Source organism: Myodes glareolus, chromosome 3 (assembly GCF_982192425.1).
Source record: "Myodes glareolus chromosome 3, mMyoGla1.1, whole genome shotgun sequence".
In the NCBI taxonomy this organism is placed as follows: Eukaryota; Metazoa; Chordata; class Mammalia; order Rodentia; family Cricetidae; genus Myodes; species Myodes glareolus.
Genome location: NC_142028.1, coordinates 66962975 through 66990829, shown reverse-complemented (window position 1 = coordinate 66990829; position 27855 = coordinate 66962975).

Genomic DNA, 27855 nt, shown 5'->3' with positions numbered 1-27855 from the left:
CACTGAGGATTCTGAAGTCTTTCTGCTGAATTCTGGTGACAGAGTAGCTCGCACTGATTGACTACTAAACCCATCTGGAGCTGGCCCTACTAGGTCACACTACATTATCCTTTTATATATTGCTTATTAGGTTTACCAATGTGCTGTTAAGACTTTTTTTTGCATATATTCATTGTGGAGGATAACCTAAACCTTCCTGGAGCTGTCTATGTCAGGCTTTGGTGTGAGGTGGATGTTGGCCACATGGGAAAAGTGAGGGAGCCCTGTTCTGTTCCACATGTTCTGGGTGCATGTGCACCTTTCCTTCATTAAATAAATACTCAGGAAAATTCACCTATGAAGCTGTCTGAACTTACAGTTCTTCACGGTAGGGATTTGAACTACAAATTCTGATTCCTTAGGCACAGGGTTGTTGAAAGGCACCTTTGCTGTGTTGAGGGGACTTTGGAGCCTTGCGTCTCTTGAGGGTCTTGCCCACTGCATCCATTTTCTTGACCTATTGGCATTGCAGGACTCACAGAAGTCTCAACTGCCACTTCTAATGTCACTAGGGTCCATAGAAATACTCATGCCCACTCTTGGTATTGATCATGCACGCACCCATCCTCTTTCCTGTGCATTTTTTTTGTCAGAGTTTATCAAATGTATTGATTTTTTTCAAAACAGGCTTCAGTTCCATTGATTTTTCTCTTTTTTCTCCCTGTTTTCTATTTAATTGGGTTTGGGTTTTTTTAAATTTTTTTTTCTGTTCCTTTCTCTAGTCCTTCAAGATAGAAGTTTAGACTGTTGATGTGATTTTTCCCTTCCTTTTAAAACAAGTTTTTAAACATACTATTTGTGCCCCAGTTCATCCCTCACACTTTTTATATTTGTGTGTGTGTATGTGTGTGTGTGTGTATGTGTGTGTGTGTGTGTAGGCATTCAAGTACAAACACACACATATGAAGTCAGTTCTCCCTCTCTACCATGTGAGGTCTAGGGACTGAGTTTGGGTCATCAGGCTTGGCTGTAAACACCTTTACCCACAGAGCCTTCTCACCAGCCCCATCCCTTGCATTTTGATATATTTTTCTTTTGTTAAGTTTATCATGATCTGTAATATCCACTGTGGCTTATTTTTTGATACCTGGAGTTGCTTGACACGATGCTAGGTTTCCTAGATGTCTCAGTTATTAAATTTTAGTTTGATTTCAGTGTTGACAGATTCCAGACTTTTAACTTTATTACCTTATGTCTTAGGATGTGGTCTATGATTGTGAATATTATTTGCTCACTCGAAAGGCATGCACAAGCAGGGACCAAGATGACTGTCAGAGAAATAGCAGCTAAGTCAAAATCTTCAGAGTAACCTTCAGGCTTTACTAGTTTCCGTTGTGTGTGTCCATACTCTTTCTTCTCTTCTTTTGAACACTAAGACCAATGTGTTAACATAGTTCACTATGGTCACAGATTTGTTTCTCTCTCACTTCTGTATTTTGTACTTAGTTCTATACATTTGGAAACACAACCATACATGAATATTCAACGACAATGTATTATTTTGAACAAGTTTACCTTTTTGTGGCATTTTGGAGGGAGATTTGGAACGCTGTTTGCTATGAAACATTCTTTATCTAATGTTAACACGGCCACCAAAGCTTTTATTTTTTTTTTGATTAACGTTTTGACAGTCTCTTCCCTTTTAATTGTCTAATTTATCTGGTCTTCATAATTAAGTGGGCTTGTTTTGTGCAGTATATAATTGAGCATTGCTTTTATGCTCATTATTATTGAGTCAACTTTTAAGCTGACAACCACTGCCTTCTATTTGGAGTGGTGAAACCACTGAAATTTAATATAACTGTCAACCTGGCTGGATTTAAATATGCCACTTGCTATCTGTCCTGTCCTTTAAACATATATTTTTATCACTGTTATTTGTGTGTGCGCACATGTGTGTGCAGGCATGCATGCATGAATGTGAGTGTTAATGTATGTGAGTGTGTGTGCAGGTGCTTGTGGGGTCAAGAAGGGGTCATCACATCTGGACCTGGACTTACATGCAGTATGAATCTCCTGATGTAGGTGCGGGAGCCAAACTCAGATCCTCTACAAGAGCAGCCAGCTCTACTTACTGCCGAGCCATTTCTCCACCCCCACTCCCATCTACTGCTTTTTCTTCCTTTCATTTTCATGTCTTAAATGTCTTTTTAATGATTCCACATTGTCTCTGGTCTGAGCTGCATGCTGCTTCCCAGATTGCTTTAAAGCTGTGTGTATTTACCCAGCGCAGGCTACCTTTAAGTGGCATTCTTCCACTTCACGTGTAGCATGAGGACTCTTGGTCTTCGTGTTAGAATTTTCATGTTTATTTCTGTGTGTGACAGAAACCAGAGACTCTCTGGTTTGGAGCATTCAATTGTCATTTAGAATGATTTCAAGCCATGAGGATGGGAGTCTTTCATACTGGTGTGTTTACTGTGGTGGGGGTGGAGGTGCCCATTTCTATGCGTAGATCCACTCTTCCTTCTGTCTGTAGGGCTTTCTTCAGTGTTCACTGCAAAGCCCACCTTCTGATGATGAGGTTTTAATGCTATCTGGTACCTGAAAAGGTGTTTACTTTACTTGGATTAAAAAAATAATACTTTCGGCCGGGTTGGCACACGCCTTTAATCCCAGCACTAGGCAGACAGAGACAGGTGGACCTTTGTGAGTTCGAGCCTGGTCTGCAAGAGCTAGTTCCAGGACAGACAGGGCTGTTACACAGAATAACCCTGTCTCGAAAAAACAAATAATAAAAATAATACTTTCATGGGGGTACTGAAATATTTCTTTCGGTATGTTCCAGATGTTGTCCCTAGCTTTTCTGCAATTATACAACTGTTCTAAAGTTATAAGCTTATTAGTAAGTGAATGGATTAAAACTGCATGCACTAAGAAAGTCAAAACTCAGAAGAAAATATTTATGTAATTTGAACATTTCTTGATAGTTTAAATGTGGGTATAATTTGATCATTTCTTCTTCCCATTACTCTCTCATCCTCTCCCTCTCCCATTGAAGCTCTTATTCTTCCCGGCATGCCCTTGTCCTCCTTCCGTGACCCACTGAATTTCATCATGGTTGCTTGCGTGAGCGTGGGTGTGGAGTTATTTACCAGAGCAACTCACCAGTGGTTAGCTACACCACTGAAGAAAATGACTCCTCCTTTCCCAGAGGCCATTAACTCCAACAGCTTATGGGGGAAAGATGTGCTCACCCAAGGATGCTTATGCATCCCTCCCAATCCACGATATCACATTGTTGGGCCCATCTCGTTCCCCTCTCTGCAAACAACCACAACAGGTGCTAAGTCCCATCCTGTCCGGAAGACTGTGTTTAACGCTTTCCTCCTCATACTCTGACCCTCACGTTCTTTCTACCTTCCATTTTGCAATAAGAACCGCAGTACTGAATGAGAGGCGTCAAAGAGAAAAGGGTGGGCGACAGCTATTCTACATGTAATTATGAAACTGGATTAGCACATGCCTGTAGAAGCTCGGAGAGTGGCTACATGGATAACTATTGTAGGGGCCGTTATAGGAAAGCGTGAGGTCCTGGTGATACACTCTTCCAACGAAGTGGTTGCTATGGTGCACTGATGTGTAATCTTGAGTTTATTGTTCATCAGTGTACTCGTAAGTGTGTAGATACCTATTACACCAACAATGTGTTTTCTTTTTTTCCAAAATAAAAAGAAAGCATTACTGTGTTGTCTTCTGGCTTGCATTTTCCCCATTAAGAAGTCTGACTCTGTTACCTTGTCCATAATGTCCCCAAACCAGGGGCCAATTTTAAGATATTTTCTCTTTGTACTGGCTTTAGTCAGTTTGACTACTATTTACTTTTATTATGTTTTTTCCCTCATTTTTCTTGGTATTTTGTAGGGTTCTTGATCTATAAGTCTTTCATCAAACACATTTAGAGGGAGAAAACACTGGCTTTTGCTTTTTCACATCCCGTGGCCTCTTCACTCGTGGGTGAGTGCAGGAAGTCGGGCGTGCAGGAAGTCGGGCTGTTTCCGCTGCCCCGGCACACTAGTGCAGCGGCTCTTCCTTCCTCCGGTCTCTCCATCTCCGTGTCTTCCACTATACAGTGAAATTGGCCCATCTTCAAGATCACTCACGTTTTCCTCCTGGAATTTGCTGTGAATTCATGCAGGTTGTTTCCAGTTTAAGACAGTAAGTAAGCTTCTCATCTGAAGTTGTGCATAAATCTTTGAAATATCTTCCATTTCTCCCTTTATCTTGCAGCACATGTATAAGATTCAGAGGACACACATACCCGTTTTAAAGGTGGTTCTCTTAATCCCACAGTGCCTTAGCACTTCCAGCCCTCTACCCAGTCCTCGTGGTTTTCCTTCGGATTTTAAGTCCTGCCTGTCTGTTATTGATATGCCTGGCAACATTTGAGTGCATGCTGCGTATTTTTTTTCTGCAGTGCGCTAGATGTTTTTGTTTTTCTTTAAAGATCTTTGTGCTTTTTCTGATACAGATTCACGTTACTGAGAATCTATGTGAGTCTTTTGAGGACTAGTTTCAGGCATTTTTTAAATCACAAGTCCAGACGGGTTTTCCTTCCAAGACTGATTTCTTCTCACATCGACAGCTTCCAAACCTGCCGATGGCTCTGCCCAACATCCGGTCGGTCTTAGCACTTTGGCTTGTGTGTGAGATCTGAGCTCTCCCCTCTCTCATTCCCCCTACAAAGCTCACCTCCTATCTTTCCATCTCAGCAAATGACAGTGCATCCCTGCTTATTCATGGCACAAGCTCACATGTTAGCTTTAACACCCTTCCTGTCACCCAAACCCAACTAATAAGTTCTCTATATCCCATCGCGCATCTGTTTCCTTCTGTAGCGCCTCTCCGCTGTTCCATCTGCTAATATCTCTTGTTAGAAATCCTTTCTTTGGACTCGAACAGTCCTATTTCACGATTCATAGATTAGAGCTCAGCCCAAGACTTAGAGCGGCATCTTTGAGGATCTCCGCAGCTCTCTTCCGGGACAACGTCCTCTTTTCTTTTCCTTCCTTCCTTCCTTCCTTCCTTCCTTCCTTCCTTCCTTCCTTCCTTCCTTCCTTCCTTCCTTCTTTCCTTCCTTTCTTTTTTCTTTCATTTTTAATTTAAAGAAAACAAACTATCTTTTTTTTTTCATTATAATCCCAATCCAAGTTCCCAGTCCCTCCCCTCCTCCCATTTGCTCCACCCCTCCAGCACCCCCCCCCCCCATCCACTCCTCAGAGAGGGTAAGGCACATTGCTTTGGGGGAATGTCCAAGGCCCTCCCTACTATATCTAGGCTGAGCAAGCTATCCATCCAAAGAGAATGGGTTCCCCAAAGCCAGTATAAGCAGTAGGGATAAATTCTGGTGCCACTGTCAGTGACCCCTCGGTCTGCCCCAACCATCAACCCAACTGTCAACCACATTCAGAGGGACTAGTTTGGACCTATGCTTGTTCCTTCTCTGTCCTACTGGATTTGGTGAGCTACCATTAGCTCAGGTAGACTTTCAGTGGGTGTACCCATCATGGTTGTACAAGTTTATACTCCCACCAGCAATGAAGGAATGTTCTCCCTCCACCTCCTCTCCAGCATAAGCTATCATTGGTGTTTTTGATCTTTGCCATTCCGACTGGTGTAAATGGTGTCTCAGAGTTGTTTTGATTTGCATTTTCCTGATGGCTGAGGATATTGAACATTTCCTTAAGTGTCTTTTGGCCATTTGAGATTCTTCTGTTGAGAATTCTCTGTTTAGTTCTGTACCCCATTTTTAAATTGAGTTATTTAGAACTTTTATATCTAATTTCTTGAGTCCTTTATATATTTTGGAGATCAGCCTTTTGTCTGATGTGGGGTTGATAAAGATCTTTTCCCATTCAGTAGGCTGCCTTTTTGTCTTATTGACTGTGTCCTTTGCTTTACAGAAGCTTCTCAGTTTCAGGAGGTCCCATTTATTTATTGTTGCTCTCAGTGTCTTGCTACTGGGGTTATGTTTAGGAGGTGGTCTCCTGTTCCCACGCCAACTTCTTCTTTTCTGATCCTCATCCTACAGAATCTGACTGCCTTGGCCTCCCCAGTCCTGTTCTATCTCCTGAATTCAACACTGGGTTCAGTTTTGACTGTCCCCTCTTATGTTAGATCATTAACACTGCCTCCAGGCAGAGGGCAAAGGCCACCATTGAGCTACCTGGTCATATTTCCTCTTTCCCCAGGATCAGAGCCCTGCTTCCTGTTCAATGTCTTGTAAAATTTATGTTATATATTTCTCTGTTTGTCTATTATTTATTATACGGGAGAAAACTTTTGTAGTAATGAGACTCCATGTTCAAATACAAAAGTCTCCTATTGGAGAATCTTTTAGGGGCAAGCTTCAGAAGTTTGTCACCTTACTTCTAATGTTGGACTATCAGAATTGAGTTACAGAGCCATATGTGGTTCTGAGGAGGAAGGCCGAATAATAAAATCTAGCCCGATGGCCATGTTTTCTATTGGCTAAAATACTACAGAGAAAAATGTGTGTGTGTGCATATATGTGCATGTGTGTACATATGAGCATACATGAGCAATCTGGTGGCATTTACACCTCTTTTTAACAATTCTTCCATACCTCCCTCTGATGTCAGTGGGCATTTTGTCCTGGCTTGCAGATGTCACATACTGTCCCCTGCTTTCCTTCCCGAATACTCCCTTGCCCTTCACTTCTCATGCTTCCCATGATGACCTCACTGTGCTGCGGTACCTAAGAAGGTTCCCCCCGCAGAAACATCTGCACTAGCTGTTTCCTGTGTCCCAGTGATTTCTTCCCGATCTTATTAGACAGGAGCTTTCCTCCTTTGCTACTTGACTCTGAGTGTTCACGCCCCAGAGAGACCCACCAAACGTAATTTAGCCACTTAGCTCCCCATCGCCTGTGCGGTTTTGCTTCGTGGCACTCCATCTTCTTGCTACCAGATAGGAATCGAACCATTCTTTTGCCTCCTATCTAGACAGTAGGTTTGGGAGCAGGGCACTATTTCTTATACATTGTTTAATGTTGGTTCTTAGACTCATTCATGGAACATGGTAAGCCCTCGATAAACACCCACCAAAGCCATTAAGAAAATTGAGCCACCCATCTGTCTTTGCATAGCTTGCCCTCACCTAGGTAAAAAGGCTTCTCCTTGGAAATCATTGCCCCAGCTGAATTCATCAGGTTGCAAGAAAATTCAGAGCCATTAAGTGCATGGCTTTGATGATCTCTGAGAACGCCAGTTTCCTGTGACCATGACAAATATCCAAGGCAATCAACTTACGGAGACAAAAGGCTTATTTGAGCTCACAATTTGGTAGGTTCCAGCTGCTGGTTGGTTAATTCCATTGCCTTGGCCTCTGGCCAGGTAATACATCTCGGCAGTGGCAAGTGACAGAGCCAAACTGACCCATTGACCAGGAAGCAAAAGAGAAAGCAGAGAGGAGGAGAGTTCTGGAGTTCTTGGGACACACGTGCTACCTGCCAGTTCCCGGCACTTCTCAGTAGCGCCACCTTGTAGATCAAACCTTTTAACATGTGGGGCTTTAGAGGACATTGAAGATAGAAACTAGCTTTTCTCCCGCACCAACTTATAGCATTACTGGGTATCTTGTAAAAGATTTAGGGCTCAAGAAAACAAACGTAGGGATTTGTCTCAGTTAATGGCCAGCATAGACAACTGGGCTTGGAAGTCCTGCTTCCCTGCACCCATTCCATCGCTGCTTAGCTCCTGGCTGCACCAGTCTCTGCGAGAATTAGCTATGCCGGCACTGCTGCTGCTGCTGCTGCTGGGCACAGGGTGATGTGAGCAGGAAAACAGCCTGCCTTGCAGTTTTCAGATCCTATAGCGGGGCAGTGTAGGATTAGGCTAGATAGATGTAAGAGGGAAGAATGCTGACAAAGGTGTGTCGGGGGAAAGTAGAGTACTTCTGGGGAGCGCGCGCAGCCTCCTGGGACAGGCACAGGAGACAATTGGAAAATCTTTCATGTGGTGGAAATGTAGAGTACTATCGGGTTGTGTAAGATTCTCAGGCCTCCGGATTCCCTTTCAAGCCAAAATACCTTCGCTGCATAAGGCCTCGTAGAACTTCATAAAACCAGATGTCTCAGGTGCCCATTTCATTAGCGGTCAGAGGTCTCTGGGTGGGAATGCCCTCTATTGTAGAGAAATGGATAGTGGCCGTTGGCTTCTAAAATGATATTACGTGATGGAGAATTTGCCTTTGCGCTCATTCCTATCTTTGGAAACCAATTATTAGAGTGTTCTCCTTATACCGCAGGGATGCAGCTGAGCGAGGGTGTTTGCCGGGAAGCAAGGCTCTGAACTCAACTCCCAGCACCCCACAAAGAAACAAGCAAACAAAAAGACTTCCTGTATTGGACAACAATTTTCATGAATTGCCCTTTAAATGTTCACTGTTTTCCTCCTCAGAGCACAACAGAGGGAGCTTTAAAAACTCTCGCATCCATTGGTTTGAGGGGAATGGAACCCTGGGCTCCATTTGTATTGAAAAGCCCAACCCCCAGCATGGTTGTATTTGTGCACAGGGTCTTAGATAAGTTAATTAAGAATTTGTGAAGTTCCGGTAATAGGCTAAGATGGGTGGTTTATCTTCTAAGGAGAGAAAGAGCCACCAGGGGCAAAGGTGACAAGAAGAAACCATAGACTGTAGGCTGTCACCTGCAAGCCTGAGACCTCTGGAGAAACTCGTCCCGCCTTTGCCTTGATCGTGGATTTCCAGACTCTAGAACTCTGAGAAAGTAAAATGTGGTCTGTGTTATTTTGTTAATAGTAGGCTGCTTAGTTATCCTCCTTGACTGACAGGGAACACTAGTGGGAAACCCCTATTCAGATGAAATGGCTCCTCTTGCTTCAGCCATTGCTTAGAGCAGAGACATCCATTAGCACCGTGGGATCAAGTCACAGCAGTAGAACACCCCCTTCTTCTACAGATACTGCTTCATAGTAAGTACACCTAAGTCCCATGCTTCAAGAAATATTGACTAAATTGAACTCCCACGGTAATTAGTTATCTGTTCTATATCAAAAGACCTGAGACAACCAATGCATGCTAAAGGAGAGAGAGAGAGAGAGAGAGAGAGAGAGAGAGAGAGAGAGATAAAAGGAGGGAGGGAGGTTGAAAGCATACCTACTTGACACCACCTCCTCGTAAAAAGATGTTTTATTTATATGTATATGTCTTTGTTTGTGTGTACATGTATAGGTTGCCTGCAGAAGACAGAAGAGGGCATTGGCTCCCTTGGAGCTGAAGTTTCAGGTCATGAACCTCTGGGTGTGGGTACTGAACTCTAGTTGTCCACAAGATCAGTTAATATGCTGACTCACTGAGCCATCACTCCAGCCCCAGGCACCACATCCTAATGTTTCCACCATCTCCCAACAGCATCAAGTAGAGAATCAAGGCTTTAACACACACTGCAGGAAGACATCTCAGGTCTTGGCTACAGCATCTTCTAAGGATGTTTAAGCCTGTCTCGCAGGTCTTGCTTGTTATCCATTGGTTTATGCATAAAGCACTCAAGCTAACATTGATAGTCTTATATTTCATCACGTGAGATTTACCTCCTTATAAAAACCATCCCAACGCATTCCCTGCCTGCTCTCAAATGCTTGTTATTGGAAAATCAATCCACCTTCTTCAGGCATCTTCATAGCGATGTTGAGCTGGAAGAGGTCAAGAAGGGAGGATGATATTCCAGGGACAGCAAGAACAGCTTGTATCTAAGTGGAACTTCACAGGTTACAATGTTCTGCTGGCTTATGGATCCTGAAAACTTAGGAAATGAATTTCACCTTTCATGGCCTTGCTTGGTAGGGATGATAAGGAACTAGGAACCAAGAATGCTCATCTTAGTGTTGAAGTCACACACCCCACTTAGCCCACCTAAGAGTGAAGGGAAAGCCCCGTAACCTCCAGGACCACTGATCTTCAATACTCTGTCCTGGATACTGTGAAATTCTTCTTCACGTGGCAGATCTACGTATGTACAAAGTCTTCCACTTTTAGGTCAAAGTCCCTGTGGGTTTTTTGTTGTTGCTGTTGTTTTGCTTATGTTCCTATAGACAGGGTCTCTCCATGCAGCCCAGGCTAGTTTCAAACTCTGTTTTCCTGCTTGTCCCTTCTGAGAGCTGGCTTTGAAATAATACACCACGATGTCTGTCCATCCACCCACCATTATCCTTTGCTCTGTTTCATTTGTCCCAACCCTGGACAGACAAGCCTTCTCCAGCTGGGCCTGTCATCCTGTGTTTGGGGGCCAAGCCCGCAGCTACAGATCTCTTGCTGGTTTGGAATTCGCCATGTAGCCCAGACTGTCCTCAGACTCTTCATAGTCTTCCTGCCTCAGCCTCTCAAATGCTAGAGTTGCAGGCATGTACCATGATGCCCTACTCCTTATTATTGTTATTTAAATAGAGCTCTGCATTCCATGAATTCACACAGATCCACAAGCTCTTTGCTTCCTCTCCAAAGTATTCACATTTTCCACTAATCATTCAAAGAATTCAGTTTTAAATTCTTTCATGAATTATTGACCTTTCTGCATCACCAGCCACCAACCTCAGTCGTTCTTCCCATCCTGCATCTGTGCACTTTCCCAGGACTGTGGGGGTGCGGTTCCCCCTGCAGCATCTCCTTCCAGTTTTGGCAAGATCAGCAAGGTGCTCTCAAGCTTCCTGCTCACCCATTGTGAGTGCTCCTTTTTCATCTGCACATTTGAGATTCATGTCTGCCACATCTTTATTCAAGGTGCCAATAAAATACATTATGTATGACTTGGTTTGCCGAGAAAATGATCATGTTTTGTGTATTTAGGGATGTAAGAGTTTGTAAAGAAGCTGAGATGGGGGGGTTGTTATTTCCTGACAAACAAACTCTTCAGGAAAATAATATTCTGTTTTCACTCCTATTTGTCATTCTTCCCCACCCCCCACTCAGATCTCCATATCCCTACCTTAAGCACCAAGTACCCAAGTGAAATAAGAAGGAAGCAAAGCTGAGTGGACAGGGGGCAGCCGGAAAGTCCAAGCTAAGACTTCCAGCTTAAACACAGTGGGCAGTAGATAAGTGCTTGCAGTCTGCAAGGGGCACCTGCTGCAAGGACAGGCATTTTATGTCTGCTGGGGGGAGTTCTTTCTTTCCTGGATCCCCCCAGTCAAAGCATGCGCACACTTCAGCCCTTGCTATTTTGTTGCTGACCATCAGCAACTTGAAAAGAAATTCTTTGGAAACCCCTCCCACTGTGTGTGTTTTCTGTGTGTGTTCTATTATGATGGGGTGGATGCTACTCATTCCTAAGATTTTTGGTGCAGTGGGTGTGAACTGGCACCTAGAAATTTCCATAGTCATTGAGTTCCCTGGTGGCACTGACACCGCTGCCCCAAGACTCACACTTAGACAGTCACTGCTCTGGAGCATCCTGGGGGTCTTTCCCTCACCCCTCTTACCTAGATGAGAGTGGCAACATGGGATTCATAAGGGGCCCCGAGAGTCATCACACCTTGCTGTTAGTGGGACTCAAACCACCCCCTTGCCCATACCAAAACATTTCTCCGGGGATGCATGCTTCCAGAGAATGGGTTCTTCAGCTGTATGAGTCTGATTTATGCTGCTATAACAAAGGTTCCGAGACTAGGCAACTTCTAAGAAGTGGTTAGTTGTTCTAGAAGCTGGAAAGAGGTGCCAGCACTTGTCCCTGCTGAAGGCTTTCTTGGCGTGTTATATATAGAGAGGGATGGGAAACTGACGAGCTGGGTCTCTTTTCCTCTAGAGCTCCACTAATCTGTTCACAAGGGTCCCCACCCTCATGGTCTCATCTAACCTTAGTTATCTGCCAGAAGCCTCACATCTAAATACTATCAGCATGTGAGTTTGAGGGCTTTAGTTTCTAAACTATGAATGTTTGGAGACAGGGTGCATTTAAACTGTGCTCACAGCCCCCAGGTGCAACATGACATTTAGCAAGAGACCTAAGCCCATCTTCTCAGTGGGGATTGACTAACTCATCAATAGAATTGTCAGAGGAATCAGCTAATTCAAAGAGCCAAACTCATCAAATTATCTCTGTCTCTCTAGGCTGGTGGGATTATCCTGAGAGGTGGGTTACCATCCTGGTTTTCTTCCCTAATGCTATTATAAACACTGACCAAACAAACTTGGGGAGAGGAAAGGATTCATTCCACCTTACTGCTTATGATCCATCACTGTGGGAAGTCAGGGCAGAGAACTCAAGGCAGAAACCTGAAAGTTAGAATGGAAGCAGAATCTTAACTTATTGCTTAAGTTCAGTTATCTTTCTTATCCAGCCCAGGACCACCTGCCTAACATGGTACCACCCACAGTGGGCTGAATCCTCCAATGTACAGTCAGCAAGTAAGAAAATGCCACATAGATGTGGCCATAGGTCAATCTACTGGAGGTAATTCCTCAACTGGAGCGTTCCCCAACCCCTGAGGCCTGGGTGTGTCAAGTTGACAACTGAAGCTAAGTATGACAGTTATCAAGAAGAATGTACTGATAAAGAACACCAACACACACACATACACACAAACACACACACACACACACACGGGACTCAAGGAGTTACTGATTCTTTATACGAGTATGAATTAGAAGGAAGTTGGATTTTTCTAAATGTAGACAATGTTTAGGTTTTAAAATTAGAGAGAACCTGATTTGAATAATTTTTACTGTGCACGAGTTCCTTAACCTGCCTGGGCCTCATCTGCTAGATACATAACAGTAATTACCAAGGCTTTTGTAAAGTTTAACCAAGAGGAAGCTGTGAAATCTCTCCTGGGGATGGAGAGAAGGCTTAGTGGTTAAGAGCACTTGCTGCCTTCCCAGAGATCACAAGTTTGGTTTCCAGTACCCAAACCAGGTGATTGACCACTGTCTCCAGGTCTGACTCTCTTCTCCTCTTTAGACATATCACATACATGGCATATACACAGACACACCACACAAAAGTAAAAATGAAAGAAACAAATGCTTAGCCCTTTGTCTCATAGTAGATGTTCAACTAATGTTAATGACCTCCCCCTGGCTTTGTGTTCCTGTTACAAAGACCATTTGACCATCGAGCACCATGGTTATTTTGAAACATGAAGGAAAAACATTGAACCAGGCTTAGAATGGGAGTGCCATTTCCAGAACCAAGGCAGACGGTTCCTCACTGCCGCCAATTTGGAGATTAATCTTTCTTGGTGGAGATTAATCTTTCTTGGTGGCTTAAGTGTGGCGAGGGATTTACCTTACTGACTGCAGAGGGAAATTGACTCCGTAGGAGGCCAACTTGCTTGGCACTGGGTGATGCTAGGCAATCTGCTCCCTGCAGACAGAGGAGCCTCCGTGGCTCACGTACTGAGGGGCAGCACCTTGGACAGCGCTATGTACCAGCACCTTGGACAGGAAACCAGGGCTTCCAGTTCTGTCAGTCAGGCCCTAGCAAGTCCTGGGTAATGATCCGTGGCAGTCTCATTAACGGCTCCAGGCGTTCACATATTTCTGTACTTATTCGATAATTTGGAAGTTTTGAGTTTCAAATTATTAGGTATGAATTAAAATATCCTCTAATTCAGCTCCCTCCAGGCCTTGAACTAGCAGATTATCCTTCCAGAGAGCAAGCCTCTTTCTCCATATTTTACCACGATGGCATTCTTTTTGCCACCAGGTATTTATGCTACCACCCTAATGTGCCCAGCGACAAATGCCAGGTGCTCTGCTGACCTCAGCCCTCTAGTCCCTTAGCTGATTGTTAAAATCCCCTCAGAACTGCTTAAGAAGCCCCACCCACAGAATCTGGTTAATGGGTCTCATTCTCATAGGTAGTTCTAGTGTGAGGCAGGATTGAGAGCCACCAGCCCAGAGATTACACCCCCCCCCATCTACTAGTGTTTCCTTGGAGTTGATCTCAACTCTTTATTGACACTTCTGTGAAGACAAAGGCTGAACCCAATTTCCTGCTTATCAATAGCCAGCATTGCAACCTCTTCGTCTTTAAATGTAGACTGGGGATGAAGTAACAAAAGAAGGGACCCCGGGATCCTGGGACAGCCATTTGGAAGTCACTGAGTGAACTCCGTGTGTGTATGGCCTGTTACCTACCAATCTTACTCTCTTTTATTAAAAGTTTTCTATTTTAAAAATTAAAATATAAGCACACTATTTACCCCTCTGTTTTCCTCTCTCCAATTTCTTCCACGTACCCCCCTTAAATTAACGCTCTCTTTTCTTTGGCTATTATTGTTTCATGTATGCATAAACACATAAATATAGCTTGCTGAGACCATTTAGCGTTGCTTGAGTGTATATGACTTCAGGAGTGACTCCCTGGAATTAGATAACAAACTAGAGTGTTCATTCCTGGGCGTGGCCAATTCCTCCCTCTCTGCCATCCTAAATTGCCTGTAGTTCTTTGTCTAGGGATGGGTCCTGGAAGGTTTCCCATATTCTCGCGTAGATACTCTTACTTTGAGGACAGGTTCCTCTTGGACTACTAACCAAGATGTGATATAAATAGCAGCCTTGTTGGTGATAGAAAGTAATTTTAGGCAGCCACGATACTCATTCCCCAAAACAGACCAGCAAAGGAGGCTGAGGATGCAGCTCAGTTGGAAAAGAGCTTGCTTTGCAAGCATGGGGACCTGAGTTTGATCCCCAGAACCCACGCTCTTAAAGGAAATCCAAGAGCGATGCACAAATCATCCCAGTGCTGGAGAAGTGGAGAGAGGCTGTTCCCCAGTGCTTAGCCAGTGACAGGCCCTGGGGTATGTGTGGGAAAGTGGATGGCATCTGGGAAACAAGGGCCAAGGTTGTCCCCCTCTGCCCTCCACATGCACATGTATGCATACCTCCACATGTACACATGAGCCTGCACCCATGAGCATACGCATACGTGCACACACACACACACACACACACACACACACACACACACACAAATAGATAAGCAGGACATAGTTGTGTTCATGGACTACAGTGTAGAAAGTAATGCCAGAAAACGGAGTCATCTGTTGGTGTGTGACTGACTAAGTGTAAAACAGAGCACTGGAAGATGAAAGGAACCCTTGGCGGCTGCAGACTCGGCCACTTGTGTGCATTTAAAGCAAATCCACTCACAAAACAATATTACCGATTTTCTATGAGCATGCCCATATCCAGGGGTGTTTACCAAGCACAGCTAAGTGCTTGTGGGAAATGGGACCAAGGAGTGGGGAAAAAAATAATGAAACAAAATCTAGTAGGACCAGGGGCTTCAACAGGCAGGGGCTGACAGTGTGCACTGTGGACCAGGATGTATGGTGAGCCTAATGTGCTGTGAATGGTGGAAAGAGGAAAAGTAGGGAGGGCGGGTGAGGGAAGGAGGGAGGGAGACCTAGCTCAGTTCAGAGGTAGAAGACGGAGAACCCAGGGAGAAAAATGAGACCCTGGGTACCAGAAAGGAGAGCCACAAGCCAGCCTGGGGCTGGAAGGAGATGCCCAGCTTTATTGCTCCTTATTATGGATCGAAAGAGGAAATGAAAACGGCTTTCTGTGTTGGAAATAAAGGCATTTACCCAAGTCCTAGTACAAAAGGGGGGAAGGCAATTTAGAGGCTCAAGCTGAGAAATGGCACTTCTAGACTGGAAGGACATTTTCTGTTTGGGCTCCAGGCCTGTTGCTGCTGCTCCAGGTGGGAAGTAGACTTCATTCCTCCTAACGCACTGGGCATTTTAGGACAAAAGAAGTTTCTGGAATTTTCGGAATCGTGGCATTATTACCCCCATGATAGAGATCTGTGCTTGTGTTCTCCGCATTATGTTTCTGGCAATAAAAACACTGGACAAAAGCAACTGAAGGAGGGAGAGGTCTGTTCTGACTCCTAGACGGAGGGCACGGTCCGTCATGATGGAGAGAGAGGGCAGGAGAATGAGGTGGCTGATCACATGACACCCACAGCCAGAAAGCAGAGAGGGATGGACACTCAGACCCAGCTCACTTTCTCCTTTTCACTCAGTCTCAGCCACCAGCCCCTGAGGGTGGTGCCGCCCATACTGAGGGTGAATCTTCCCTCTTCCTTCAGGAGCACTTGCTCACCAGTTAGGAACACTGGCTGCTCTTACAGAGGACCTGGGTTTAGTTCCCAGCATACATGTTGTGGCTCACAATCATCTGTAACTCTACTTTCAGAAGGTCTGATGCCTTCTTCTGGCCACTGGTATGGAGCCCAAACACGGTGCCCAAACATACATACAGGCAAATACTCATGCACATAAAAATAAAACAAAACAAAATCTTTTAAAGAAAATCTCTCTGGCAGACACAACCCGAGGGGTGTCTTCTAGAGGCTTCTAAATCCAGAAGATGAAGATGAATCACCCCAACCCCCTTTTCAGAGTTTTACAGGTACTTAGCTGTTATGCTATGCAACCAAGGTCCATGCAAGAAGCTCGGTCACATGCTATACTGTGGGTCCAGAGAAATGAGCTTGTCCCTAGCTTCAGGCAAGGCAGATGTGGGTGCTGAAACTTCCATATTTTTTCTGAACACCAGGCTTCGGCTAGGCAGCCCCTCCCGTCCCCTTGACAGCAGAGAGTTGCCTGCCTGTGGAATAGTAAGGCCATGCATGATCCCAACACCAACCTTAGTGGGGAGTCTTTTCCTCCATACCGCTGATAAAGAATAATGAATATGTTAATTAATGTACTAAGCAATCACATTCTGAGTGTGTTTCCTATTAGGAATCGAGGAAAGAACAACACAGATGTCACCCATTTGAAGATGACACAATTGTCAGGTCAGACCTGTAGAACAGTGGTCGCTGCAGCCAGGTTGAGTTTTACAGCTGTGGGAACCAAGAGGCCATGGCATCAAGAGGCCCCTCCCAAGTAAGCCAGGGTGGCTTCCAGTTTAGGGAGCCGCCCTAGTCAACCCATCCCAAAAGCCACACTGCAGTGGCTGTGAGAGCAATTGTCTAGGCAAAGCTCTTACTTTGCATTTAAGATCGTCCTCCCGAAAAGGTCATGTGTAAATCAAATTTAATAAATCAAATTCTGCACTTCATACCTTGGGGAGACTCTCTTCAAAGGAAACTGTGAGCGAATCCCTTTTTAATAGACGTAATCGGCTCTTCATTTATCTGATCTGAAGGATAAGATTTTTAGATATCAGGTTTTCTTAGAGTGAGCAGCAGGGTCCTTTTGTCAATGACAGAAAACACAACCCAGGATGGAGTAACAAAAGCAATAAGAGACAATCATTGCATCAGAGGTTCACGGAATGCAGAGTTTCAGGGTGTCCTGGTTTTGGACATGACTGGAGTTAGGCATCAAACTACAGGGAAGAATATGAGGCTCTCTCTCTCTCTCTCTCTCTCTCTCTCTCTCTCTCTCTCTCTCTCGTTTTCCAAAACAGGGCTTCTTTGTAGCTTTGGGGCCTGTCCTGGAACTAACTCTGGTAGATCAGGCTGGCCTTGAACTCACAAAGATCCGCCTGCCTCTGCCTCCTGAGTACGGGGATTAAAGGCGTGCCCAGCTTGAGGCTCTCATTTTTCTGTCTCTCAAATCCTCTTTTTCTTGGCTTGACTCTTAGGTGCTGGCCATGTGCTATGGCTGCTACATCTTATACACTGTGTTCAAGCCAGCAAGAAGGTGTGCTTATTTCTCTTCCCAGACGCCTCAACAATGGCTCTGAGAGAGACACCTGTCCCTTTACCTGAGTGAGTAGGTAGCTAGTTATAGGCTGACTGCCTGGGGCCTGATGCAGGTGACCTGGTCTGAGAGTTGGGGGAAAGGCATGTCATAGAAGATTAGGCTGTTAGCAGAAGAAATGGGGCTCCCTGAGGGGGGGGCGGTTAGCACTCAACCCTTCCTTCCCCCTCCCCTCACGGCAGATTCATCACAAAGGTCTCTCTCTCGAAATGTCCCTGCAGCAGTTGTCTGTGGCATGTGGACATGAGCATCACTTGGGGCGCTCGCTAAAATGCGGAGGTGAGGGTCCACCTCCAGTTGTAGTGAATTCCATTATCTTGCAGCAGGTTTCAGAATTTGCAATTTTAGGTCACTTCCCAGGCGATGCTTTAAAAATGTTCACTGACATTAAAGAATCCTTCCCTAACGTTGTTCCACCCTTCCAGTTGCCCACTCATGGCCTTAGCTCCAGCCGCATTGCTTCCCACCGGCTCACCCGAATGCCTCCTACTGCTCTTCCCTCTGCAGGTTCTTAAAGGCCACCCTGCTAACCTCTCATGCTAACTCTGCCTCCTCTGCTCCTCAGCCTCCTGGAGACAGGACCTCCGTACTCACTCAAGATCCCAACTGTCTTAGATGTCTGCCTCACCATTCATGTGCCCCAAATCCCGGACCTTTTCTCAGCTCTTCTACACGTCACTTCCTACTGTCTCCTTTATTAAAACCCAGCTCACCTGCCACTACGTGTGCAGCTTACCTGCCTGCCCTCCCTTCCCCTCTCCTTCCCTCCCTCTCACTCCCTCTTCCTCTCTCTTTCTCCCTCTCTCCTTCTGTCTCTCTCTCCCTATATCCCTCCGTCCCTCCATCCCTCTCTCTTCTCCTTGGGGGAAGGTTGCTACTGCACCTTTCTTTCCTATCTATTCTCGTAGGGAACCAGCTACCTTTTACGGAGTGGATCAGCATGCTCCAAGGACTGGAATCATTGTGTTTGTCTATCTCTCCTTCTGGCTCCAGGAAGTGGACTCGGCGACATTGGTTAAGTCTTTGGAAGAACACAAAGTAGAGCTGCATCTAGCCTGAGCTCTTTCCAAGACATGTGACCTTGGGCAAGTTACTTCACATCCTTGGGTTGTGGTTTCCACTTTGTAAATGGGAATAATCACACCTACTTCATAGGTCTGTGAGAACGGAAATCTCAGCGCAGCGCCTGGCAACATCATAAACACCCAGTGATTGTGGAATGCAAAACCAAAGAAATGGCAACAAACCTTTAAGTCAAGGAAGAAGCCACCTTCAGTAAAAACCCCAATTTCCATGTATGTTGTTCTGTGTAATGATTCCTTAAGCCCTATGGCGCAGAATAATCCTGTCATGCCATGTGGGTCAAATCTGGAATGGTGCAAATGGACTCTGGCTTTAGGTTATTCCTCATGTCCTGGACATTTCTTTCCTCCTCCTTATCTTCCTTGGAGCTTTGGAGCAGCTTTTAAGCCCATTCCCCAGAAATAATCACATTCTGCCTTTGGGGTGCTGACATAGGAGTGGCACAGCTTCCCATGGGGCAATTTTTCTGGACCATGGAAATGCTTCAGTTCTGTGAGAGTGTGGAATGCTGGGGGTGCCTGGTGGTGGACAAGAGGTTCAGAAGTCACAGTGTTGAGCTGGCAGAAATGAAAGCCATTAAAGCTGCCTGCAGTGACAAGATTGGTCCGGGAATCCGAATGAACTGATAAGTGTGGGAGAGAGAAGCATTTCACTGAAGGGAGCAGCTGAGTGAATGTCAAGAATTCAGCCCCTCTTCTGGTGACTGTTTCCTGCTTGTTTTATAGCCTGTCTGACATTGCTCCTCCCCTTATGCTCATGCATCGTGCACCCGGCATGTGAGAACATATGCAAAGGGAATCACAGCTACCAGCTAGGGGAAGTGTTGGCTGTTCAGGAAAGACTGACTGCAAATCTGTAGCTTTCTGCAATGGCCACTAGTGTGTGTGTGTGTGTGTGTGTGTGTGTGTGTGTGTGTGATCAATATGCATGAGTGTGCCAATATGCATGTACATGCATGTACGAAAGAGAATACAAGAGAAAGACCTCTTGAGCCTTTATCCACAGATAGCTCAGAATCTGGAGTCTAGACCACAGCATTAATCTGATTATGTCAGCTCAGCTGACATATTGGGTATGATTCTGAAGGAGCAAGAGATATGAAATTTAACTAGAAACTACAGGGCAGAGTCTTTGTCTTTGGGGGGACTCATAATTAGGACAAAGAAGCAAACAAGTAAACAAACTACACCTAAGATCGGGTGCCCTCGAAGCCAGGGACCGCATCTCACTCAACTTTGTTTTCCTAGCACCTCTCGACTGCCTGCAACCTCTGGAGGCCTCTTTGTGCTTCGCCTTAGAGGCCTGCTTTGTTTAAAACCCAACCTAGTAGGGCACCACTGCCACCTGGCATTCTTTATACATAACCGTGAAGAGCTGTGTTGCAAGGTAGCTGGCAGCTGGGCATAAGGTCATACATTATAGACTTTCAAGTGGATGTTTGTTGGTTTAATTTTGCAGTCTTTGTATTTCAGAGGTGATATTAATTATCTTCAGGTCTCAAATATTTTCATGAACCCTCAAAAGCTTATGAGTCTCTGGAACGGCTTTGATGTTGCCTAATAGATTGCTTGGCCCTGAGAGCTTCACACAGTGACTGTCATGCAGGATGTTCCTCATTCAAGTGTTTGATGAGTGAATAAATTAAGAACATCTGATAATACATATGTTTTATGGAGCCTAGTTCCACTAAGTAAAGGGGCTTTCTGGCTCTGGATCCCATTCTGGATCCAAGTTCTGCTCTTCTGGAAAGCAAAGGCCTTTGGTTGCTAAGGGATTCTGTTGGCTTTGGTCAAGAGCTCACTTGTAAATGATCCCCGGAAGTCTGGCACTAATGAGTTTCCCAGGAAGGATGGAGAGCGTTTCTGTCTTAGTCACTTTTCTGATGCTGTGCTTAAACACCATGAGCAAAGGCAACATAGAGAAGAGTTCACTTTTGGCTTACAGTTCCAGAGGGCAAAGAATCCAACACGGCAGCAGGCTTGGCAGCAGCAGAAGTGGAAAGCTAAGAGATGACTTCTTCAATCACAAGTATGCAGAGAGAGGGGCCTAGAAGGAAGGGGAGGCTATGGATCTCCAGCCTGCCTCCAGTCACATGCTTCCTCCAGCAAGACTGCCATTCCTAAACCTCTCCAACAGCACCACTAACCGGGGGGAGAGTGTTCAAAATGCCTGAGTTTAAGGGGACATTGCTCTGTTAAGCTTTCACATTCTACTCCTTGGCCCTGACGGACTCATCATTCAAACCGTGAAAGATCCCGTAAGTACAGAATGAAGGGAAGGATGTAGGAAGTGAGAGGGTACTTTTGCCTCATTTGAAAATTGAATGAGGCAGGGTTGGAGTTGTAACTCTGTTGGTAGAATGCTTGCTTAGCATGTGGGGAGTCCTGGGTTCAATCCCCAGCACCACGTAAAACTGGATATGGTGGCACAAGCCTGTAATCCCATCATTGAGGCAAGAGGATCAGAAGTTCCAGTTTAGCCTTGGCTAAGTAGACAGTTCAAGGTCAGCCTGGGGTCCATGAGAACCTGTCAAAAAAAAAAGTAACCCAGAAGGGCAATGGGCATGGTACAAAGCCAGAAATTCTGAGACTTAGGCTGGTTAAGACTGTGACTTTGGGTGTAGTTCATTCTTGAGACCCTCTTCCTCCTTGCTTCAGGAAGCTGTTACTCTACATCTCAAAGACAAAGACCTTGTTTTGTTCACTTTCTCTTTAAGCCTCTGAGCATGCCTGAGGGGAGTAACTTGATTGCTTTAGCTGAGATGGTCATATCTGCTGCCCCCTACAGGTGGCATCATTCTCTGGCTGGGATCCTGGACCTGGTAATTGGAGAAAGGGACCTGAGCAACCAGCTGCCTTCCTGGTTCTCTACTTCCTGGTCATGGATTCAACATGACCAGCTGCTTCATGTTCCCATGACCCTGACTTCCCTACCATGATATACTGCACTTCAGGATTGTGAGGCAGAGTAAACTCTTTCTTTAAAAATAAGGGACTTGGAGATAGACTGCCCAGGCTTCAATCCTGGCTGGAGGATTTCTGGTTGGGAGCCATCAGGCAAATCACTTCTCTTGAGAATGTATATGGGTATGAATTTATTATTCTAATCTTTAATGGGAAATGGTTATAGAGACTATTTCACAGGTTTGCATGAGAATCAAATGGGTTTTATGATGTGTTTATCACCATGTCTGCCATGTCGGAAGTAGCCCCATGTCGCCTGACGTCTCATGTCACCTATAATTAGCCATAGGATCTCTGGCAAGTCTCTAACTTACGAACCTATGGTCTCTCAGCTTTCATACCTTGGCATGGGTTGAAGCCCCATAGTAAAGACAGAATGAGGTCACTAGAGCTGACAGAGTTGGTGGCATCCTGATCGCCACCAGCTCCTGCAAACCTAAGTAAACCAAAAGTAAACCAAAGTAAACGTGCAGGAGTTCTGTAAGCTAGTTATTAAATATAGCCATTTAAACAACTCAAACTCTACAGCATTTAAATTAGTTGTATTTATAAACATTGATAATTAATATGCAAAGCTCATCAATTTCTGATTATTTTAAGCCTCTGTTCCTGTAGACTTCCTCCCCGGATCCTCACATAGTTATTGATTTGTGCCTACTGTCTTTGAATGGTGCAATTCCTACTTGACAGCGCACCGCCATGTGTCTCCTCACAATGCCACACACAAAACTGTCACACCGGCGCCACGAAACAAATGACAGCAGCACTGTTGACACCCAGGAAATTGGTAAATGGTTAAACTATGAGATTGCTTTCTTCCGAAGAACTTGTTGTTAAGCAGTTATTGTTATAGCTCTGCCGCTCTCCACAGACCATTTTCAATCATTTAGAGTTATTTTAATTTTGTCTATGAGTATTTTGCACATGTATCCACGTACCGTGTGTATTCCTGGTGCCCACAGAGATGAGAAGAGGCCGTTGGTCCCCTGCTGGAGTTATAGATGGTTATGAGCTGCTGTATGAATGGTGGGAACTGAAGCAGGTGATTTAACCATGGAAGAATCTCTCCAGGCCCCATACAAAGTTCTCTTCACTTCTTTCTTGCATACGTGGATTCATGATGCCTCCTGAGGCCATCTGAAAGTGCTGGGTTAGACAAGAGCATCCTCTGCAAGCAGCAGGAAGACCCTGGCTCTCTGCTGCTGGATTCATTATATGAATCTGAACTTGCCAGCATCATTTTTTTTCTAACAAAATCTCCGTTGTGGATTTTGAGAAAAGGCGGTACTACATTTTATCCACTGTGCATGTAAGGAGCCATTAGTTTCATGGCACCTACAATCAGTCCACAGGTCCTTAGCATCCCCGCTGTGCTGGCCAGGCACTGTACTAAGCACTAGGCGGAGGGATAGCGTAAAAGGAGACTGCCATCTTGAGCTCGAGACATTAATTATCGAAAGGAGGACATGCACATGAGAAAACAGAAAAACTGCAGGGTGTGATGTCTGCAGGAGAGATGGCAGTGCAGGGTACCACCGGATCCCTTAGCCAGGAATGAAAGTCCTTGTGCATCCATAGTTGAGATGGTTGATGGGAGATGGCAGGGAGGAGACCTGGGAAGATTTCAGAGCAGAGAGAGTTTATTTGTCAGAGAGCATAGTTGCAAATAACACAAACCAGCCCTGCCTAAGTAAGCAAAAAAGACTTAAGTGAGCATCTTAGAAACCTTAGGACATCTCCATGAGGACCCAGAGGTTATGCAGTCAGAAATAGCACCCTAAGTCACACCACAGCGGCCATTCAGTGGCACAATCACACATATCTAACGAGCCTCAACATGGCAGCCAACTCTACACTGATTATACTTTGCAGCTGATGTCTTTGGAAACTGGATGTGATTGCTGCAAATCTACTACACATAGTGCCCGATTCTACAAATCACAAACTCCTTTAAGATTTTCTTTTACCTTTATTTTTATTTTATATGTATGGGTGTTTTGCCTGCTTGTCTGTCTAGCAGCACATGTATGCAATGCCCCCAGAAGCCCAGGAGAGGGAGCCAGATTCCCCGAGACCTGAGCTACAGACAGTCGTAAGCTATCCTGTGGGTGCTGGAAATTGAACCTGGATCCTTTAGGAGGGCAGCTACTGCTTTGAACCATCCATCTGTCTAGCCCCACACGCTTCTCATTCAAAGCCTAGCAAAGCTGTGACTGGAGGCAGAGCCAAAGTCATATCCCTATGTCCTAGCTGCAAGGGAGGCTGGTAATGTATGACTTGCATTAAGGGATTTGGAATATGAGTAATTCTCTAGATATAGAATGTTGTTCACTCAGGTCCCAGTCAGCTCAACTAATAACAAGATAACATTGTAATGTGGGTTTCTGGGGTTTGCAGAAAGTTTAAAAGTTATGTGATTTGATAAATATAGGGGAGAACAAATTCAAAGGTTGGGTAACTTGAGAAACCTAGAGGGTGAGTAATTTTGAATATTTTGGTCTGGTGTGAGAGATGTAGTTCAGTGACAGAACAGTTGCATGCATATTTGGTGCCCATGGTTTTGGTTTCCAACAATGTAAAAATAAAATATTTTAGTCTGGCTAGGGTGAAGTTCCAGGAAGTCTCTGAAACTGACCAGAGTGAAGATCATGTGGTGTGTGTGTGTGTGTGTGTGTGTGTGTTTCTAGATGTGATGACCAGAGATGAATCTGTAGATTCAAAGTGAGGCTCTGAATGAAAAGTCTTGACTTCATGGTAAGTAGGGCTTTCAGACTTCATCCTGTTGGTGACACTGAACCACGGGAGAGTTCTAAAAAGGAGAACAATGTGGGCATACTACCAGGTAGCTCAGAACCTCCGAGGGACAGACCGAACTCTCTATGAAGGTTTTTAAAATTCAGAAAATAAAAATAATTTCTTATTTACCTGTGTATTTTTACATTTAGTCTTTATTTAAAATTCTTTTTTTAAAAAAATCTTATGTGTATGTATGATGTGCGTATGTGCACTGTGTGTGAGCATGTGTCTGTGTATGTGAGTTCAGGCATGTACTTGGTGTCTGTGTGGAGAGCAGAGGATAACCTCAGGCTATACCCTCTTTGAGGCAAGATCTCCTGTTTACTGCTGCATAGGCCATACTAACCTGAAACTCCTGGGGATTTTCCTGTCCCCACCTCTTTTCTTTCTGTAGAAGTACTGGAATCATAAGTCACTCTGCCATGCCTGTCTTTATGTGAGTTCTGGGGATCTGAACTCTGGTCCTTAAATCTTGTATGGATACTGCTTTATCCACGGAGCTCCCAACTCTGCCTTTGAATTTTTATCTGGTATAATTTTCCTTCACAACGAAGAATTTTCTTTAACCTTTCTTTCAACATAGGTGATGAATTTTCCCAGGTTTTATCACATAAAAAATGTTTCATTTTTTATTTTTGAAGGATATCATCTTTAAATACAGAGTTCTAATTCAACATTTTCCCTGCCAAACACTTACAAGATGACTCAGTTCTCTCTCTCTCTCTCTCTCTCTCTCTCTCTCTCTCTTTCTCTCTCTTCTTCTTCTTCCTTCCTTCCTTTCTTTCCTTCCTTCCTTTTCTCTCTCTTTCCTTCCTTCCCTCTTTTTCTTCTCTTTCTTTCTTTCTTTCTTTCTTTCTTTCTTTCTTTCTTTTGTTCCTTCCCTTTCTCTCTTTCCTTCCTTCCCTCTTTTTCTTCCCTTTCTTCCTTCCTTCCTTCCTTCCTTCCTTCCTTCCTTCCTTCCTTTCTTTCTTTCGTTCCTTCCCTCTTTTTTCTTCTTCTTTTCCCCTTCCTTCCTTCCTTCCTTCCTTCCTTCCTTCCTTCCTTCCTTTCCTTTATTAACCCCCCCACCCTCTTTCTTCCTAAGACAGGATATTGACAGACGGATGAATCAACAGGGTGTTTTAAGGAAGAAAATACTACAGAGACACTCCTTAAGATAGGAAGTAAACTCAAAATAGCTTCAGGAGGTCCCTGAAACTGACCAGATGCACTAGGCTCCTCCTTCCCTGAGATTATACAACCACTGAGAGGAGACTTTCAGATAAGCCCAGCCACCAAGAAAAAGCTGAAATCAGTGGAGCTGCCTAGAAGTTCAGACCAACTGAGCCACGTAGAAAAGACATCCTCTAACCTAATGAGCTGACTTCATTCAGGCTGTGCAGTGTGCCCCAGTTTTTTTAGCTTTTATGAGCTGATATGCAAGGTAGGGTGGGATTTGATGATGCCTCTGTCTTTGAGTCATTTCTGTTCCTCTAAGAGACCCCTCACCCGCACTCTTGTAAGTAACCCCAATAAAACTCATTGGTTTATCAAGTTGGACTTTGGTGGTATCTGTACTTTTGTCTGTCATTGGTTCCTTATGTGATGTGTGTAAATGTCCGTTCATGTCTCCTCCACAAGAACAGTGCCATACAATACCATGTTATACTTAGGTATAACTTAGGCATACTTTTTCTTATGTTTATAGTTTTAAAGATTGAGACTCATGTATCTCTGAATAGATTTTAAAACATCAACTTTGAAAATAATTAGCCATATGTCCTTTAATAGTTAAGAAGGCCCCTTTGTCTTTCTGCTTTCCTTCTGAGACTACATTTACGTATAAGTAACATTTTATATTATTCCATAACTAAGCAATCCTCTGCTCTGCCGTCTTTTTTCTGTGTTGTAGTTTGAGTAATTATTAGTGACATGATTTTAATTTTCTTATTTTTCTTCTTTGTTCCATTGTAGTCATCATTGGTTAGCCTGTAACATTAACATTTTAATTGCAAATGTGTAAAGTCTGAGATCCATAGTTTCCTTCTGGTTGTTAAAACTTTTAGGATGTTAATTTCTTAGCAGTTTATTTTTGTTTGTTTGTTTGTTTTGTTGTGCTCGTGTGTGTGCCTGCGTGTTTCTATGTGCACCATTTTGTGTGGAGTGCCTTCAGAGGTCAGAGGAGGGCATTGAATCCTCTGGAACTGGGACTAGGGGCAGTTGTGAGCTACCCAGCGTGAAAGCTGGGAACCAAACCTGGGTCCTTTTGAAGAGCAGCAAGTTCTTATAACTGTTGAGCCATCTCTCTAGCGGCTTGACAGTGTATTTTTTTTTTATCATTAATTCTAACCATCCTTGTCCTCATGAATTGTAATTCATTTATGGTAGTTATTTTAAAGTCCTTGATTGCCAATTCCAATAACTGGTTTTCTATCAATCTGCTTCTACTGATATTTTTCTTTTGACTATGGTCCACAGTTTTCTGCTTTCCCCTGTGTCTTGTAACATTTTCTTGTGTGCTAGAGATTACATTTTAAAAACAGTGGATATCAAAGTCTAATTTTTGGTATTTTGTTTATTTAATTTTTCAGGAAGCACAAATTGTTGTCTTAGTCAAATGAAATTCAGATTTCAAGTCTTGAATTCAGATGAGCTGGAGTGTAGTTATAATTAGATTACACTCACCTCTGATCTCAAGAGGAACCAGGGTGTGCCTGATTGCCTTTCAATTGAATCTGTGGCCTCACAAAGAATGGATGTCTCTATTTTAGGATTTGATCTTGGAGCAGTTTGGCCTGCATCTACAGCTAGATTTGGTCACATTTGAATTAAACTCCAACAGGATCTCAGAATTCGAGAGCTATAAGACCACGTGGGTTTGTCTATTTTGTGACTAGATTTCTACTTAGCAAACTTCCTGAATCGGCCATGTGACTTACTTTGTATTTGGGACAATTGCCTTGTGTCACTGCCACAGTTTCTCTGGTCTCCTTGTCCTTGAAATATTCTCTGTGTGTAACAGACATGGCAGTCTGCTCGCTTTTCTCCAGATGAGGACCTCGTCTTCACGCACGAAAGGCACCATTGTCTTCTACTGCCCCAGTCCTCTTGGGAAAGAAGTTCATCACAGATTCCTTGTGTACACTATTCTTTGGGAGTTCTAAAGTTTTTTCCTTGTTACCACGTGACTTTGGGCTATAGAATAAAGAGGAATATAAATAACCCTTCTCTTCTCCCACTCTAGAATGTTGTCTTCCGTTGATAGCACACTCTTTGGGTCTGCTCTGAAAGGAGGG